The sequence below is a fragment of the Geotrypetes seraphini genome, chromosome 12 (genome assembly GCF_902459505.1).
Source record: "Geotrypetes seraphini chromosome 12, aGeoSer1.1, whole genome shotgun sequence".
Taxonomy (NCBI): Eukaryota; Metazoa; Chordata; class Amphibia; order Gymnophiona; family Dermophiidae; genus Geotrypetes; species Geotrypetes seraphini.
The window spans coordinates 91,211,322-91,231,358 of NC_047095.1; the positions used below are offsets into that span (position 1 = coordinate 91,211,322).

The following is a 20,037-nucleotide window of genomic DNA, read 5'->3' on the forward strand; positions in this document are numbered from 1 at the left end:
TTGAGCAGCTGAAGACTGCAGCAGTAAGCGTCCCTTCCCACAAGACACCCTCTGTAATTTTGAGTGAGCCACAGAAGAGTGAGTCAGCTTTGAAGCATGCTCTGAAGGTACTGTACATTGTGGTTAGACATAGATGATACAAGTTCCAGAAACAACCTCTGGGCCTCAACCAATGTGCACAGTCTCTGCAAATTTCCCTCCACATAGAAAGAAAGCGCGAACAGATACTGCCACTTATATTTGATGCCCTAATCCACTAACAGGCGCGTGAAAGGCCTCAATTTGCTCTTGCATTGCAATGTAGATGCAGCCAGATCCTGAATAAACTGATTAGGGTAAGCATCCCAAGTGAAAGCCTCCATTTTGCAAGTGGTGGACAGAATAAGCTCCTTCCATTTAAAATCTGAAAAGCAAACCACAATATCACGAGGCACATTCACACGCAGGTGACCCAAGGTTCTATGCATCCAATCAATGGAGATAGTCCCAGGTGCTAGAAGTTTCAAAGAATTTGTCAAGTGCGAGCTCACCAGCTTCTGAATGGTTAAATTGCAGTCATTATACTCAGGCAGCTCTGGCAAACCCCAGACACACCAATTATTTCTTCGAGACCTGTTTTCTAGGTCTTCGATTTTGTCCATAAGATAAAGAGTTGGTAGACTTGTAAACTTGTAGGGAGGTTTTCAAAGAGGTAATCCCATCCTGATGTTCTTCAAGCCTAGTTTTGGACTCCAACACTCGGCAGCCCAGCTCTGCTTCTCGCCCCGCAAATTTGCAGAAAGAATGGAAAGTTCAGAGCGGCCGAGAAGTTGATGAAAATCCGACATGGGATCCAACATAGCCACAGAAGTAAGCTGTTTTCCAGTACAGTGTTAACTCCATCTTTTCTGGTCAATTTGATGCAGGTGGAGGTTGCTACGCAAAAATTGCTAAATCTGGGCAAGTCGTCTGACCAATGTGCATACACCTGAGAAGAGTTCAAACAATGATTGCTCTGCCGCGGAGTGAAGAAAGCCAGGGCTAAACACTAATAATCGCTAAATATAGGGCCAGGTCTAGTGGAGCCCGGGACCTAAGTGGCCAGCATAGGCAGTGACATCACTTCCTCCCATGGGGCTCATTTTCAATAAAGAAAGACATCAAAAATAAAATGGCATAAAGTAGCACTTGGGACATCTCACTGGACAAGACGCCCAAGTAGTCATTTTCAAGACCAACTTTCTAGCGCGGCTTTGTAAAAGAGACCCAGATAGTTTAAAGAACTTTAAATAAATAACTCTCAAATTTTATTTTTTTGTCAGTTTTGCAATTCTATAATTTCAATTATAATGTGCTGCGAAAAACATTTGTTCTGTTTAGTGTGCCGGAGCTAAAAAAAAAGTTTGAGAGACACTGTTCTAGGATAAGTGGTACATCTTTACTGCATTATCCTTCATCTAAGGGTGTGCCATTTAAACGTCAGTTTAATTATTTATGTTGCTACTTCTACCTGGAACAATTTACCATGACAAATTAAGATAGAATTTAGTTACTTTGGTTTGTGAAAGAAGTTGAAAAATTTTTTAAATTATAAACTTTATGATATCTTAATTTTGATTTGTATTTTTGAATTACTGAGTGGTGTTTATTTTTCATTGTTTGTATATGGTCTCTTTTTTTGTAAATTGCCGTGAACCTTGTTGGTATTAGTGCGATTAATTGCATAATTTTCTTCTCTGCACAGTTGATGAATTATTCATGATTTTCATTATATAAGCTATGGTATTAGTTTGTAGATATGATTTCTGATGATTGTTTGTGTGTCTGTTTTATTATGTTTTTACAAAATGATGTATGTAAATTATGTAAACCGTTTAGTTTTAAATGGTATAGAAATTTTTAAAATAAATAAAATATTTGATTAGATTAGGACGGATCCTCATGGTATTCAAAAATTCATTGCCTAAAGTGGCAAAGAGGTGTCTTCATGGTTAAAAGGGGGAGTAGAAATGTATTTGTACTTATGTATAGGTTAATAAAAGCTGTACCTCTACATAGGGGAAGCTTGAGGGATATTGTTTAGGTATAGGGCATGGGTGAAACCTCAAAGGTCATAAAGTAACTCTTTTATGGTTTTTCGAGGGGAAGGTGTAAAAAATTGAGTGTTTCAAGTCAAAAATATTACAAATGTACTGGAAGAGGAGGTAAGGGACATAGAATAGCAACACCTGTAAACTTATAGAAGAAAAATAATAAATTCCAGGAAGACTGAGAGAAAAAAAAGATAGAAAACATAAAAAAGATATGATACATAGAGGAAGGAGCTCTTTTCCAAACTTGGAATGTGGGAGAGGAGAAGATATCTAAAAACCCCAAAACATTTTCTTGCACAAATTTGTAGAAATAAAACGAAACAAAAAGAATTAAGGTTATACAAAAGACCCAACAGCAGAGAAAACCCCATAAAGTGCTAAGGGCTAAGAAGAAACTGAACCCCCCCCCCAAAAAAAAAAAAAAAAAAGGAGAGTTATTCTCCTCCCAAAAAATAAAAATGGGGAAAAAGATTAGTTGTACGTGCCCTTTTGTTCAAGTCTTGGTTTAACCCACAACTAACTCTTATATTCTGTAGGGTATTTCAGTTTGCTCCCTCGATATAGCTGGAGTATTTGTGCCTTTAAAGCTTGAAGTTGCCAGATCACCATTCCTATGCCTGCATCGAGTTTGACTTCCAGTAACACGTTTTAATTCAGCACACTGGAAAGCGATCACGTAAGAGTTAATCTGTCCCAGCCTCCTTGCATCAGGTCTGCTGACGGCTGAAAGACCCGCCTACTGTATAGCAGAGACAAGACTTGCAACCAGTGCTGGGCCAGCATGCATCTCTCTGACTAATCTGACAGTTTCCTGTTTCAATGTGTATGTATGTGTTGTGCCAGATCCTCCGGATCAGACTGCAGTGGGTCCCCCCCCCCTCAAAGGGAGACACACACAGCATCAAGCAGTGAAAAGACAGAAGCAGGGTTATAGCAAGGTATGAAATCATCTCTGTGAAGTCAGAGGACGGTGTGCAACACAAGAGAAGGAGGATCTCCTTAGTGCTTAAGTTGAGACCTGAAAAGGGAGAAGACACCTCTGTGCTGTTACCAATTGGTGAGTTCTCAAACCTTAGGCGCACATTAAGTGAATGCAGACAGCGCTGCCTGAACCCGAGGTTTAACTGCTGGAGTATGTATAAGAAGCCCGACAGCTTACTGATTTCCTCCAGCTCTGAGCTTTCCTATCCTGTTCTTTGGTGTAAGAGGGGAGGGTACATCCAACCTGACTTCATCGAACTTTTACGTACTCCGCGAAGAATGCGATTTTTGCACCACGTATTTCCTAAGAGAGAGTGACAGTGCATACATAGAAGGGGCACATCCAAAAGCCAGATGTTTTCCGCTCCGCGTCTCGGGCTGCCAGTTTCCAGTTGTGTTTGTTTCTAACCATTTTGTGTTTGGTGTCGAGCCTCTTTAAACTAAAGTCCTGAAAATTCAATTTTTGGTTTCAAAGTTATTTTATATATATATATATTTCTGTTCGCAATATCACGCCAGTTCTGTTGTGATTCTAATTGACTGCTGAAATATGTATTTAACAGTTATAGTAAACCTGTATTTAAAACTCTTAGTTTTTCTTCTGCAGAATGATGTTCTCTGTCATACCACAGGCGGGGGATTAGTGGTTGTGCAGCGTTCAGCTGGGCTGATGTGCAGTTTCCTGAGCACAGTTTTCTCTATTAGCAGAGCTGCCCAAGGCTAAAAGGAGCTTTTATACACCAGCAAACTGTATGAACTCACACTGACATCAGTGCACAGTTCATTTAAATCTTGTGATAATTAAGATATTAACTATTAAACCCAGGTGCAAAGAAGAGCACAAAAGACCTGAAGGCTGCACATATAATTATCTAACCTGGTTTTGAGGAGGAGTAAAAAGTTAGCTTGCTCTGTTGTGGCCCACATTTATGCAAATTTTATGTGTGCTTTTTTTCTTCCTTCTGTGAGCATGAAGTCATTGCAACTTTTTCTTGATTTGTTGAAGTGCATGGATAAAAAAATTGTTAGGGGATGAAGAGATGAAAAGGAGGCACTGCAGTTATGAGCAGTAAAGTGCTGGGCTGCAGACATTCCAATGATTCCAGTAATATTTTTACACAGAATAACAGCATTCTAGCACATGTGCATAGGTATGCTTTTGCAATTCTGAGTGCAGATATAATTTTTTTGTGTGCAAAATCTAGATGCTGTGAGTGCAGACTCAGTAAGATTGGTCAATATGATCAGAGCTTGCGGGGATGGGGACAAACTTGCTTCTCCATCTATGATTGGAAAATTTCTTTAGAGAGATTCAGAGACTAGAGTTGCATTGAAAGCCTTTTTGTATAATGAAGCTTTTTACTGATACCATCTTTGTCTTCCTTTATAGGGGTTGTCCACTGCAGACCTATAGATCATAGCCCTCTTCTTCCTTTCTTTTAAAGATAATTCTATTATCTTGCTCTTTATGATAGATTTTTGAAATGACTGCTGAATGGGTGGTTTAAGAAACAAATTGCCTATTTGCTCTCTCAGGATCCACCCCCGATGATTTATAAAGAATTGTTAAAATTCTCTTACTGTTGTAATAAGTTGTTGTTATGCTGATGCAATTAGTCCTAACTCATATGTTAGATCAGTGGTTCCCAACCCTGTCCTGGACGACCACCAGGCCAATCGGGTTTTCAGGAGAGCCCTAATTAATATGCGTGGAACAGATTTTCATGTCTGTCACTTCCATTATATGCAAATCTCTCTTATGCCTATTCATTTGGGCTAGCCTGAAAACCCGACTGGCCTGGTGGTCCTCCAGGACAGGGTTGGGAACCACTGTGTTAGATCATACAACTGTGGAAAGTCTGTGCCCGTATTGGTAAAACTGTCTTATCAATCGTCTTGTTGCTGTAATTAGTCCCAATACATATGTTAAATCTTTTACATTGTGTATTGAAAATTGTCCTACTACTGTAAGAAGACTATACCCATATCATTAAATTTACTTTATCCTCATTTAAAACCCTTATTCCAAAAACCTTATTGCTAAGTCAAAATATGTATGTTTTATCTTTAATGAAGACCTAACTCCAACTTTCTTACTTCTAACCTATACAGTATTATGTAAACTTGTAACCTGTTCTGGGCTCTTTTGGGAGGACTGGCAAAAAAAAAAAAAAAATTGAATAAATAAATCATTAATTAATATGGGCATGCTTCCAGTATGATCTTGCATATTTTTATGAATTTTTTTCTGCATGTTATTTGCATACCATTTGGTTACTGCATTGGGTGCAAAATATTTTTGACACTTGTGTTGGAAAACAGTGTGCTGAGTTTTAGCACACTGCTCTAACACCGTACATTCTGTAGTGAGGCCAGTGAGTGTGTGCATGCATTCCATACTAGATCAGGACCAAACTGATCCAAGATTATCATTATCTTCAAAATGCTCACAATTTAATCTACCAAATCTTATGGAGATTGAATCCCTTATTAAAACCATTAATACTAAGGGCTCTCAAGCTGATTCAATCCCCCCTTTCATTCTCAAGCGTTATTTTGCAATTTTTGGTCCTTTCATCCTTGTGTTAATTAATGAAAGTCTTCAAAAAAGCGTAATGCCCAAAGCATGGAAGGAAACAGTCATTCGTCCCATTATCAAGGATCAAAAAATTAGTTCTGAGGAAAAATCTAATTATAGGCCAATTGCAAATATCCCCTTCTTGGCAAAGTTGACTGAGAAGGTGGTATTTAATCAAGTATCTGAGATCATAGAAAAAACGAACATCTTACATCCAAAACAAACAGGTTTTAGACAGCATCACTCTACTGAACATTCGTTGATTGGCATGTCCACTTCCATACTACTATATAGGTCCTGGGCCTGATGGTCTGCCACGTGAGCGGACTGCTGGGCATGATGGACCTCAGGTTTGACCCAGCAGAGGCACGGCTTATGTTCTTATGTTCTGTCCTTTTGATCTCTATTGATCTTTCATCGGCGTTTGATACAATTGACCACAACCTTCTTATAGACAGATTACAGTCGATAGGTATTACAGATCAGGTTCTTCTTTGGTTTAAATCCTACTTTGAAAATCATTCTTCAATTGTGTCTTTCAACAATACCACTTCCGAAAGTTTTTCAGTAACATACGGTATTCCACAAGGGTCCATTCTGTCACCACTTCTGTTTAATATTTTTCTTGCACCGCTTATGACCCTCTGCAAATCCATTGGCTTTACTGTATTCGCTTATGCAGATGACATTCAGCTCTTACATCCACTTGATCCTACTAACTCTCTCTTGAAACAATAATAATCAATAGGAAACTTGAGAAGATTCACCAGTGGCTCGATGCTAACAGATTAGCCCTTAATGTTAATAAATCAAACGTCATTTTCTTTCCCTGGAAAGACAGTTCTAAACTTATTTTTCCAATCTCTATTAAGGGTACCACTTTACAGTTGATAAGTAACATCAAAATTTTAGGGGTTATCTTCGATGATAAACTAACCTATCATAATCACATTAGTAATATTGTTAAATCCACCTTTTACAGACTTCGTCAAATCCATTCAGTATCTAAATTTCTATGTCCAAAATCTCTTAACATTTTAATTCACTCCTTGGTTATTTCAAAAATCGATTATTGCAATGCCCTACTCAAGGGAATAGCCCAAAATGAAATCAGGCGTTTACAGATCATTCAAAATGCTTCAATTAAACTTATAATGAAAGCTAAGAAATTTGATCACGTCACTCCCCTTCTTAAGAAAGCGCACTGGCTCCCAGTCGCGCATCGTATACAGTATAAATTAAGTCTGCTTACCTTCAAATCTCTGTTATATAAAATTCTGGCTTTCATTTACAAATCATTGATTCTCTATACCCCAACCAGATTACTGAGGTCTAATGATCAACATTTATTAGTTATTCCCTCAATTAAAATTATTAATACATGGCGGTATTTTATTTTTTCTTTTACGTTACAGCTCTTCAAACATGGAACTCCCTCCCCATTAACTTAAGAGAAGAAAACAACTTAGATAAATTTAAGAGCAAACTAAAAAGCTTTCTTTTCAAGGATGCTTTTGATACTTAAAAAGCTTGACTAGGAGTTTCATTTCATTTCCATAACCTCTTTAAGGTTCATTGTTTATTCCCTCCTTATTGTTTTTTTACCATAATTGTCTTATTTTCTATCAGCAATTTGTATTTCTCTACCTATCCTTTTCTCTCATTTTTACATGTTTGTAATGTTAGTCTTTAACATGTTACGTATGTTTAGTTTTTGTTTTGCTGCCCCCCTTAATTGTATGTAATTTTAATATGTTCATCGCTTAGAAATTTGAGTAAGCGATTAATCAAATATACAATAAACTTGAAACTTGTGAAGCTCTTCCAAGTTGTATTTTTTAGGAGGTTATTCAAAACATGCCTTTCTTAAGGGCCCATTTACTAAGAGGTCCTTTTACAAAGGCGCGGTAGCGGTTTAATGTGCGGAATACCGCACGTTAAACCGCCTGCCGCGCTAGTACCTAATGCTTCCATTGACGAGGCGTTAGGATTTTAGGCTGCCGCGGGGGTTAGCGCGTGATGAAATGTCTGACTCGCTAACCCCCGTAGTATGCCTTGATAAAAGGAGCCCCAAGTTGCACTAAGAATTAGGCTTAATGCATCTTTTAATTGGGACTTCCTCATGTACTAAGCCCCATTTCTAGTAAATTTGGCCTTGTTCTATTTCCAGAAAATATGGTTGTACACTATTATTAGCATTAGCATGTGGCCATTAAAAAAATTATTTCAGAAGCACTTACTGCCTCCTATTTAGAAGGCATTAAGGGCTCCCACATTATGAACGCACTAACCAGTTAGCACAATAGTAATTTCAGCAGGCTAGCTGATTAGTGGCCACACCTATTCTCTGTCCCTTAAAAGTGATCCATAATAATAATTACACGTTTCAATACTTTATAAAATATTATTAAAACAAAATTCTATAATAATTAACTCTTATGTAAAGGGGAAAGCCCACTTCAAGATTACTAAGGATAATTAGGGATCACTTCTATGTGGTTTAATTTGTGGATATGATCTCGGTATCGGGAAGAGTTTTCTTTGGTTGGCGTTCTCTGCCCCTGACATGCCCCTTTCCAAAAATAAATACCATATGCTTAGTGCACGTAGATAACAAAACTAATGCGAAACACTAATAGCACGTTCCATGGTAGGTGCATATTAGCACCTAATGCAGTTTAGTAAAAGGGCCCTTTAGCCTTGCTGACATACAGTATTTCATGTCAATGCCTCTGTGTATCTGCTGAGAGTGGTCACAGTATATGTAATTGTTTGGAGTTATCATGTGCTATATGTTCATTGTCATCTGCCCTGGGGATTGTTGTAAGTCTGGGATAAAATTGGATTAAACGATAAACTTTATTTCAGGTGGTGCTGGTCATTTTGGGGTTCTGGATGGGCTGCCTGGAGCAGAAGACCTTCAAGGAGTCCCTTCTCCCAAAGGTAAAGGACATGCATTGATACCTTTTTGGCATATTTATTTATTGGGATTTATTGACTGCCTTTTCATGGAGAGATTCATCCCAAAACTGTTTACAATACACTGAATAGTATTGAGTAGCATTTGTATTCTTCTGTGATGGTTTCCTTTATAAGGCTGGCCATGGATGCTGTGCAGTAAAAAAAAATCAAAGAAAAAAAAGAAAAACTAAAAAACAAAACCCAAAAATAAACCCTAGGAAAAAAACATCCCCCAAAAAGCAGCATGGGCCAAATTTGAGGACAGCTATTGATAGGCCAAGCTCCAGTGGCATAGTGAGCATAGGAGGCGCCTGGGTTGGTGGTGCCCCCTTACCCTCTTCTCTGCACCCCTGTGTGAAAGCTTTCCCTACTCCCATACGTCTTAAACTCCAACCTGCTGCCCGCGCCGACCTCAGCTCTCCTCTGATGTCACTTCCTGGTTCCATAAGGAGGAAAGGGACTAGCGCCCCACGTAGATGCCAGCAGCAGTCTGAAGAAGGAAGAGAGCCTATTTTAAGATTGGTGGCTCCCAAGGAATTTTATGAATTTCTTGGGAATTCATATGTGCTTGTAGAATGTTGAATGTAATCAATGAGCACACACGTAGTCGTAGTCGCATAATTTCCTGAAACATAGTTAGTACTTTGATGGAAGGCAGTGGCTATGGCAGCAAATAGTTAGGCCTCCTTTTACTAAACTGCGAAAGCAGTTTCTAGCGTGGGGAGCTGTGCTGAATGACCCACGCTGCTCCCGATGCTCATAGAGTTCCTATGAGCGTTGGGAGCAGCGTGGGCCATTCAGCGCGGCTTCCCGCACTAGAAACTGCTATTGCAGTTTTATAAAAGAGGGGGTTAGTAACAAAGTAAATGATAGCAGATAAAGCCCTGAATGGTCCATCCAGTTTGACCGTTAGTTTCATGCATTATAAATTCATAATTAAATTAAATTGTCCTTTTTTCTTTGATATTTCTGAGCCATAGACTGTAAAGTCCTCCCGGTACTGTCCTTAGGTCACAGCTCCTGGAGTTGCCATCAAAGCTAACTTCAGCCCTTCCAACCATCTTGTCGCTTGAGGATACATTCTGTAAAATCTGCCCAACAACATCCTCATGTTCCAAGTTACTGGAGTTCTCATCAATGTCCTCCTTAGCCCACCCCATACCGAATTGCCATATACAGGACACAAACAAGTCTACCCAGTATAGGCCTTAGCTCTTCAATATAGGTGATTCATTTTATAATTATAGATCTTTTGTGTTTATCCCATGCTTTTTTGAATTCTGTCACCATTTTCTTTTCCACCATCGCCCTCAGAAGGGCATTCCAGGCATCCACCACTCTCTTCGTGAAAAATAATTTCCTAACATTACTGCTAAGTGTACCTCCCCACAACCTCAATTTATGCCCTCTAGTTTTACCATTTTCCCTTCTCTGGAAAAGATTTGGTCCTATATTAATACCTTTCAAATATTTAAACATCTGTATTATATCACCCCTATCCCTCCTCCTCCTTATACATATTCAGGTCTTCCAGTCTCTTCTCATACTTCTTTTGGCACAGATTCCCTACCATTTTCATTGCCTTCTCTGGACTGCTTCAAGCCTTCTTATATCCTTCGTCAGATATGGCCTCCAACACTGAACACAATACTCCCAAGTGTGGCCTCATCAACACCTCCCTTTTCTGCTGGTTACGCCTCTTTCTATACAGTCTAGCATCCTTCTGGTTACAGCCACCGCCTTATCACACTGTTTTGTTACCTTCAGATCTTCAGACACTATCACCCCAAGATCCCTCTCCCCATCTGTACACATTAGCCTCTTACCTCCCAGCACATATTGTTTCCTTTGGATTTCTATTCCCCAGATTCATCACTCTGCACTTCTTTGCATAGAATTTTAGTTGCCAGATGTTTGACCATTCTTCTAACTTTTGCAGATCCTTTTTCATGTCTTCCACTCCCTCTGAGGTATCCACTCTATTACAAATCTTGGTATCATCCATAAAAAGGCAAATGTTACCTTCTAACCCTTCGTCAATGTCGCTCACAAACATAGTGAACAGTATCGGCCCTAGCGCCAATCCCTGAGACATTCCACGACTCATCCCTCCCTTCTTTGAGCAAATTAATTAATCACCACCCTCTGGCATCTGCCCATCATCCAGTTTCTAATCCAGTTCACCACTTTGGGCCTTAACTTCAGCCCAACAAGTTTATTCACAAGCTTCCTATGAGGAAACATGTCAAAGGCTTTGCTGAAATATAAGTAAATACTATGAGGGAATGAGTGTGTGAAATTTACTTGCATTCTAGCAGGAGGAGGTGGGACTGAGGGTAGGACAATTTTTCTTGCCATCATAGCTTTTTCAGGAGCTGATGCAGAAAGGCCTATCGAATTGAAAATGCAGAACTAATAACATAATCTTAGATGTGTTGAATTTTACATGAAGGAAAAGACCTCAGAGATCTAAACATTAGACTATTGTGCAGTCTTTTGGTTACAACTGGATCAAGTTCTCTTTCATTAGTCAAAAATCCTTCATTATTTTGTTAAATATATATATGTAGTTTTTTAAATTATATAACTTTGTACCACAGATTTCCCAAAAATTATTTTACCATTGTTAATAATACAATTCTAAATGGCACCTAAGGCCCCTTGGGTAATCAGAGCCTTAGGCCCCTTGGGTAATCAGAGCCTTAGGCCCCTTTCTGGTGCATCCTGGGATACACCGAGAAAAGGAAGGCCCATCATTTCTGGCTGGAGGGAGTGGCCATCCCTCCTGCCAATCATCAATTTAGAGGAATGGGGGGCTTGAAGGTTTGCGGGGGGGGGGGGGCAGCAGCAGGGGAGAGTAGGCATTTCTCTTGCCGATATTTAATTTAAAGGTGGGGGAGTCGGGGGTATCCAGGTGACCAAGGCAGGAAGAATTAGGCATTTCTCCTGCCAATTTTATTTTTTATTTTTTAAGTTTAAGGGATGGGGGGACTCATCACAACTTTTATTTTTAATGGGGACAAATATTGTGCATGTGTAACTGGCACGCAGACACATCTGTGCCCATTTAAAAAAGAAAAACCCTTAGGTTTTTTTAACATTACAGACACCTCCAGACCTGTAGGAGATTTCAAAGTGTTAAAAACTGGTGCTTCATTTTGTGCATCATGTAATCCATTTACATACAACTATCGGAGGTTGCTAGAAATCATGGAAAAGACCATGATTACAGTAGCCATTTTGGGCATTGATAGCTGAAATACTTTGATTCTAAACAAGTTAAAACTGGCTTAGCATTGATCATTAAAGGCACAGTGAGTTTTGAGCATATGGGCCTGAGTACTTAAGTTCTGTAGTGCGCAACTGCAAAGGAGGTGTTAATGTGGGAGGGGTATGGATGTGTCGGGGGCGTTCCAGCTATTCTTGTGCTCATTTTGTAGAATGGTTGCATTTAAATTTATTGAGAACTTAACACACCGCTTTGGAAAAAGGTCCTGTCAATGATGTTTACAAAAAATATATTCATTATTAATAAGAGTTGAAAAGAGCTGCAATAATTTATAGGAAATAAATAATCTCACAAAAATAAAGAAAACCAAATCAAGTTGAAGCAATGATCAAGTTAAGCCTGATGTTGCAGAGATTGCATATCCAACCCCATACAAGCACACCAGCATTTATGCCACCTGTAGACATGTAGGCTAAGCTATCCCAGTTTTAAAGACCACGTCTAAGATAAGTTATATTACTAACCTATTTAAACTATTTATAACTATTGAAAATAAGTTATTTAAAATTAAAATTATTACAGTGGTGCCTCACACAACGAACTTAATTCGTTCCAGGAGCAAGTTTGTTATGCGAAAAGTTCGTTATGTGAAACGCGTTTTCCCATAACAATACATGTTAAAAAAAATAATTCGTTCTGTAGCATAAAATATGCTAAGGTGACATAAAAAAAGATAAATTTTTGGTTACTATTTTTATTTAGATACATCTAAAAACATAATTGTTTTTTAAAACAACACACATTTTTTAAATTTAAAGACAGACTAAGTAGAGTCTAATTTTACAGTGAGAGAGGGCAGAGTCTCAGCGGCAAAAACTGGGACTTAACTGTTCATTTTTTTTTTTTTCTACCGTGTTTCCCCGATGATAAGGCAGGGCCATCAAATAAGACAGCCCCCCCTTTTTAGAAAAAAATGTAAAATAAGGCACCCCCCCCGCAAATAAGCCACCCACCGATACCTGCGCTTACCCGAATCGGGTGGTACGGTGGGTGACTCCGTGTGGTCCCTGACACCCCCGACACGATCGGGGCAAGAGGGAGCTCAAGCCCTCTTGCCCCCCCCCGACTCCCCGACACGATCGGGGCAAGAGGGAGCTCAAGCCCTCTTGCCCCCCCGACTCCCCGACACGATCGGGGCAAAAGGGAGCTCAAGCCCTCTTGCCCCCCCGACTCCCCGACACGATCGGGGCAAAAGGGAGCCCAAGCCCTCTTGCCCCGCCGATTCCCCAACTCCCCGACAATATCGGGCCAGGAGGGAGCCCAAGTCCTCCTGGCCACGGCGACCCCCTAACCCCACCCTGCACTACATTACGGGCAGGAGGGATCCCAGGCCCTCCTGCCCTCGACGCAAACCCCCCCTCCCCCCAACGACCGCCCCCCCCAAGAACCTCCGACCGCCCCCCCAGCCGACCCGCGACCCCCCTGGCCGACCCCCACGACACCCCCAACCCCCTTCCCCGTACCTTTCTGTAGTTGGCCGGACAGACGGGAGCCAAACCCGCCTGTCCGGCAGGCAGCCAACGACGGAATGAGGCCGGATTGGCCCATCCGTCCCAAAGCTCCGCCTACTGGTGGGGCCTAAGGCGCCTGGGCCAATCAGAATAGGCCCGGGAGCCTTAGGTCCCTCCTGGGGGCAGGGCCTGAGGCACATGGGCCCAACCCGACCATGTGCCTCAGGCCCTGCCCCCAGGAGGGACCTAAGGCTCCCGGGCCTATTCTGATTGGCCCAGGCGCCTTAGGCCCCACCAGTAGGCGGAGCTTTGGGACGGATGGGCCAATCCGGCCTCATTCCGTCGTTGGCTGCCTGCCGGACAGGCGGGTTTGGCTCCCGTCTGTCCGGCCAACTACAGAAAGGTACGGGGAAGGGGGTTGGGGGTGTCGTGGGGGTCGGCCAGGGGGGTCGCGGGTCGGCTGGGGGGGCGGTCGGAGGTTCTTGGGGGGGGGGCGGTCGTTGGGGGGAGGGGGGGTTTGCGTCGAGGGCAGGAGGGCCTGGGATCCCTCCTGCCCGTAATGTAGTGCAGGGTGGGGTTAGGGGGTCGCCGTGGCCAGGAGGACTTGGGCTCCCTCCTGGCCCGATATTGTCGGGGAGTTGGGGAATCGGCGGGGCAAGAGGGCTTGGGCTCCTTTTTGCCCCGATCGTGTCGGGGAGTCGGGGGGGCAAGAGGGAGCCAGGCGGAGAGAGGGCAGTTAAGTGCAGTGCCTGCGCGGAAGGATGCAGCTCGGGCGACTTCGTTGTGTGAAACGAAGTTCGTTGTAGGGAGCAAGACATAAAGTTCGTTGTGCGCAGCGTTCGCTGTGCGAGGCGTTCGTTATGCGAGGCACCACTGTATATCACTCGTGGGTCCAATGAGGAGGCCACACATAAAGCCTGGGCTATGAACCAATAGGAGCCCGAGGTGGTGTATCTGAGGACCATGTTAGTGGTAGAAACATCTATAGAAAGGAGCCACAGAGGGATCAGTTAAAAATTGCTCCTTCATTGGAATGACCTGTAGACATGTGGCATAGCGAGGGTGAGAGACACCTGTGGTGGTGGCGCCCCTCCCCTGCCCTTTTCTCCGACCCCCACCTCATGCGCTCCTTCCCCGCCCCCTCCTGCCATGTTCTCCTGTCCTGTACCTCTTTAACATTCTCAGCGTGAACAGCAACCCCAACCTGCTGTTCACGCCAGTGTCAGGTCTTTGTAGTTAAATGTCTTATTAAAGAAATGACAACTTTGCACGAGGTAAAACTCGTTATAGTAACTATAATGAGTTTTACCTCATGCAAAGTTGTTATATAGTTTATAAAGCTTATAAGTATAAGTCATATAGTTGTGATATGGTTTATAAATCTTTCCTTAATTGCTTCTGATAATTTCAGCTATACACTGCTGAAAGCAGTACAACATGCAGAAAGTGAAAAACTATCAAAGTATCAACTGCAAGAGACAAGATTTTGGACCAACTATTTTGAGGCCCTCAGTATTATAAAGAATGATTCTTTATGGAAAACTTGTGCCTTGAGTGTCTGGCGGTCACGTCCGCAACAGCCTTCAGCTCTCACCTCCTCCAGCACCGGACACACGCACAAGCTGCACTGCCTCACTGATGTAACCTCACGCAAGCACTTTCCTGCGTCTGCATGCGATTGGATTCTACCTCACAATTGCGTACAGATGCAGGAAAGTGCTTCTGTGAGGTTACAGCAACTGCCAGATGTGACCGCCGGACACTTAAGGCACACATTTTCCATAAAGAATCATTCTTTATAATACCAAGGGCCTCAAAATAGTACCCTTGGGCCGCGAGTTTGAGACCACAGGTCTACTGCTAAAGGTTTCAGCAGCAATTTACAATGAGGAGCTGCAAGAGGCAGGCACAAATGGAGTTTGTTTCTGCCCTGATGACTCTAGACCACAGGCCTGTTTGGACTTTGGTGGGGAAGGGTTCTGCTTAGACTTGAGGAGCTAGATGAGATAATTGAATGTTGTTGGGTGTTGGAGGGGGAATCGGGTATGTTCCTGGGGGGACGGGACGGGAAGAATGTGGACTCCATATATGAGACCCAAGCAAATATATATAGTACTAGTGTTTTAGCCCGTTATATTAACGGTGCTAGAGTAGATGTCTGTCTGTCTGTCTGTTTTTTGTTTTTTTTATTTGTCTCTCTCTTCTTGGACGCTGTTGAGTCCCTCTGTCGCGTCACTGATGATGTCATCAGTGATGCGGCAGAGGGACTCACCGGCAGGAGAAAGCCGCGAAGCAGCCTGTTTAGCGTGCTGCGGCTGGTCAACGCTGGAGGGAGGTTTGTGCAGGAGAAGCGGTATGTCCCTCCTCCTCCAGTCCCTGTGCAGCACTTGGCATGGCACCTCCTCCCACGATCCCCTTCTGCATGTGGCTCATTCAACAGGTGTGGCTGTGAGTTCGGGCGTGCACTGTGAGTCGGCTACAGCACTCGAGTGCTGGTGAGGCTCTTGAGAGGAGCTGCCGCCGCTCTTAATAAATTCAACAGGTGTGGCTCCTGAGTTCGGGCGTGCAGTGTAAAAGAGTCGACCACAGCGCTCGAGTGTGGGCCCGTTGTAAGCGCGCATGCGCTCTCCTGCCTGCCACGGATCTACGGATCACGAAACACGCAGGTAGGAGTGCGCATGCGTGCTTAGCATTTTATTATAGTAGATGATCTTGTGGTCTAAATCCAAATATTACATAAATCAAACAAAACCCACTACTGAATGACTCGTGATATCTCAAAACAGTTTTATGGGGTTAAAAAAAGCCTCAGAGTTGAAGCCATACAGTAACAAGTGTGATAAATCACTTTTCTCCTGTTTAAGTCATTGGCAAAAACCCCCCAAAAACCCATTATTATTTTTTCTTATTATTTACCTTTTTTCAAAAGAAGATTGTTAAATAAAATATTATGCCTTTCTGTGCCATTTGTAAGTCCATGCAGTTAAATAAATATTAATCAGTCATGCCGTTTAGACAGTCCATGTATAACACTAGTTTATATATCAAGATATATCACTGAGTCAGGGAACAGCAGTTCAACTATAAATACTCTCTTCTTATCTTTACTATCCTCATAAGAAAGAAGTTGGGACTTATCTTAAATCTTCTTCGTTATCTCTCATTGAATCCTCAAACCACAGGAATTCATTTAAACCTCACCATTTCCTTATATATTTCACTGCTGCTGTATTGTCACCGTCGTGGCCAGTGTTTCACAGGGATTACTTTACTCCCGCTGCATTAGGGTAAATGTCCAGCAGCCCTTTTCCTTTCTATAAGCATAGGAATTCCAATATAAGCTTGTAACATTATTCTCTCTGAGCATTTTATTTCATTTTCTTACTAGTCCTCAGTATCGCTGCCAATTTTTCTAGAAGGTAACAAAATGGAGCCAGTGCATTTTGAAGATGTTTAAGTTCCTAAACAATCACGTGTTCTCATTATCTCACTGTGACTGGTGAGTTTCTCTAGCCAATCAGATGAATTCACCGGTGTATTATTGCCATTCATTCACTTCTAACTTTTAATAATAATAATAACTTTATTCTTGTATACCGCAATACCATGGAAGTTCAATGCGGTTAACAGAGGAAGAGACTGTACATTTACAGCGAAGTTACAAACATGGCAATGGTAAGACATATAATATATAGGAGTAACAAGGACAGACCGTTTAGATAAACAGAATCGATTGTGAGAGGCCATATAGTGGCTTGGCAAGGTAGGAGGGTTCAGAGTTTGGAGGCAAATCAAGGGCAGGGGAGGGGGAGGGGAGTTAGAGGAATTTGTTAAAGAGATAGGTTTTTAATGACTTCCTGAACAATTGGTAGGGCGGAGAGTTGGAGATGAGGGCGGTTAGGCAGTTGTTCCATTTGCCCGCTTGGAATGCTAGGGATCAATCGAGGAATCTCTTGTAGAGGCAGCCTTTTAGGGAGGGAAAGGTGAACAGGTAGGCGTTTCGTGTGTGGGAGGGGCCTGCCATTTCAAGGTGCTCAGACAGGTAGATAGGAGAAGAGCCGGTTAGAGTTTTGAAGCAGAGGCAGGCGAACTTAAAGATGATTCTTGCCTCTACTGGAAGCCAGTGGAGTTTGGTGTAATAGGGGCTTACATGGTCGTATTTTTTGAGATCGTAAATGAGGCGAACGGCCGCGTTTTGGACTATTCTTAAGCGTTTGATGGAGTTTTTATAGGATCCTAGGTAAATGATGTTGCAGTAGTCTAGAACAGTGATTCCCAACCCTGTCCTGGAGGAACACCAGGCCAATCGGGTTTTCAGGCTAGCCCTAATGAATATGCATGAGAGAGATTTGCATATGATGGAAGTGATAGGCATGCAAATTTGCTTCATGCATATTCATTAGGGCTAGCCTGAAAACCCAATTGGCCTGGTGTTCCTCCAGGACAGGGTTGGGAACCACTGGTCTAGAACGCTTAATATCAGAGATTGGACAAGTAGACGGAAGGAAAGGTGGTCGAAGTAACGTTTGATGGTGCGATGATTCCATAGGGTGCAGAAACATTTTTTCACCTGGGCGCTGGTATGGTCATCGAAGGTTAGGGTGCAGTCCAGGATGACTCCGAGGATTTTTATGGTAGGGTGGATAGGGTATTCTAGGCCATTCAATTTCAGGGAAGTGTTTGTTAATTTATGGTTGGGACTTGCCAGGAAAATTTTGGTTTTGTCAGTATTCAATTTTAATTTGAATTGTGAGGTCCAGAGTTCTAATTTGGTGATGATAGAAGAGGTGAGTTGTTCCGTTTCTTGTGTTAATGAAGTAATGGGAATGATGATGGTGATGTCGTCGGCATATATGAATGATTTTAGGTTTGAGTCTGCTAGGGTCCGTGCCAGAGGGGCCAAGTAAATATTGAATAGGGAGGGGGATAGGAGGGAACCTTGTGGGACTCCACAGGGGTTGCGCCAATGGTGGGAGAAGGTTCCGTTACTGTGGACCTGGTAGGTGCGGTTGGTTAGGAAGCCTGTGAACCAATCTAATACCTGTCCGGAGATGCCTATGGAGTCAAGACAGCTGAGCAGAATGTCGTGGTCGACCAGGTCAAAGGCACTGCTCAGGTCGAATTGAAGTAATAGAGCGCTTTTGCCCAGTGAGAACAGGTGGAGGAGGTAATTTGTCAGAGCGGTTAAGACGGTTTCTGTGCTATGGTTTGGGCGGAAGCCGGACTGGGAATCGTGAAGAATGTTGAACTTATCAAGGTATTTTGTGAGGTCATGGTTAACCAGGCCTTCCATGAGTTTTTGGAAGAGTGGTATATTGGCGATGGGTCTGTAGTTGGCGATGGAAGAGATTGGTTCCTTGGGGTGTTTTGGGATAGGGGATATAAGCATGTGGCCAAGTTCTGTCGGGAAGTGGCCAGTGGACAGACATAGAGAGACCCAATTGAAGAGTTCGGCTTTGAATGTTGGGGGGGGGGGGTGGATTTCATGATGGTGGGTGGGCAGGTATCTAGTAGGCAGTTGGAGTTGGCGTATTTAGTGTAGAATTTGAGAAATAGGTTCCATTCAGGGTTTTCGAAGGAGTTCTAGGACATGTCGGCTATTGAACCTTCTGTACCTGCTGCGTGTTGGATGAGTAATGGTTCAGTGCTGGGGGCTGCAAGAGACGATTTTAAAGTGTGAATTTTGTTGGCGAAATGGTCGGCTAGTGTGGTAGCGGAGGGTGGGAGGTCTGAGATGGGGCGTTTGTGAGAATCTGTGTCGAAGAGGGAGTTAACTATTCTAAAGAGAGCTTTACTGTTTAGAGAAGGGGAATTAATTAGTTGGGAGTAATGTTTACTGCATTTTTCATTGAGCAGTTTTTTGTATTCTTTGACTTTCAGTCGCCAGGTGAGTCTATCTATGTCAGTCCCTGATTTACACCAAGTTCTTTCTAATTTCCGTACTTCTCGTTTTGTGGCCAGGAGGTCCGCGTCAAACCAGCTGTTTGAGGGACGAAGTGTTTTCCTGCGAAGTCTTAGAGGGGCGGTGGTGTTTAGAACTTGGTCGCTAAATTTTTTCCAGTTTAGGTGGAAGTTGGGGTCTGTGTCAGAGTCAGAGATAAGGGTGTAATGTGTCCAGAAGTCAGCTGGGTTTATTTGTTCTCTTGTCCAGGTCATCTTCTTTGTATGGTTGGTGTTAGGCTTCTTTTCTGGTTGTTTTTTGAGCCAGGTTAACTTGAAATTGCACAGGAGGTGGTCGGACCAGGGGGTGTTTGACCATGTTTGGTTATTCAATTCAAACATTTATTTTTTGCTTATAACCCAATTCTTATTCACAGAAATATTTTCTTCAGTGTCTTCTAATTTGGCGATTCTGCTATTCAGATTCATTCCCCAGTATTTCTATTCCATTTACCTTGTTCTTAAATTGATATCAATTTATTGCAGGGATCATCTAATAAAAATGCTGTCATTCCATATTATGGTTCAAACCCTGCGGTGTTAAAGATTTTAATCTAAAGATCCATCTCTGCTCTCTTTGTGCTAAAAATCTGTATTTCCCACCTCTCTTCCCCTTTAGTACATGATCTAGAACTATGACCCTTAGTGTAAAAGAATTATGGTATGTTGTTTATCCATACAGTGTTTCGCTAATTGAGCCCCTGTAACTTCTCTAGTGATGTTACTCTTATGTTCATTTAATCATATATCGAGTTTCCTAGATGT

General features: G+C 42.3%; 1 protein-coding gene across 3 annotated transcripts in view; it reads left to right on the forward strand.

Moving 5' to 3' along the window:
• Window positions 1-2,871: 2,871 nt before the first annotated feature.
• Window positions 2,872-20,037, forward strand: part of RABGAP1L (RAB GTPase activating protein 1 like) — a 978,589-nt gene continuing 961,423 nt past the window's right edge. For all 3 annotated transcript variants that reach the window (XM_033916610.1, XM_033916611.1, XM_033916612.1), the window contains exons 1-2: window positions 2,872-3,129; window positions 8,500-8,574. The gene's annotated coding sequence lies outside the window, so the exon portion shown is untranslated. The remainder of the gene's footprint in view (window positions 3,130-8,499; window positions 8,575-20,037) is intronic.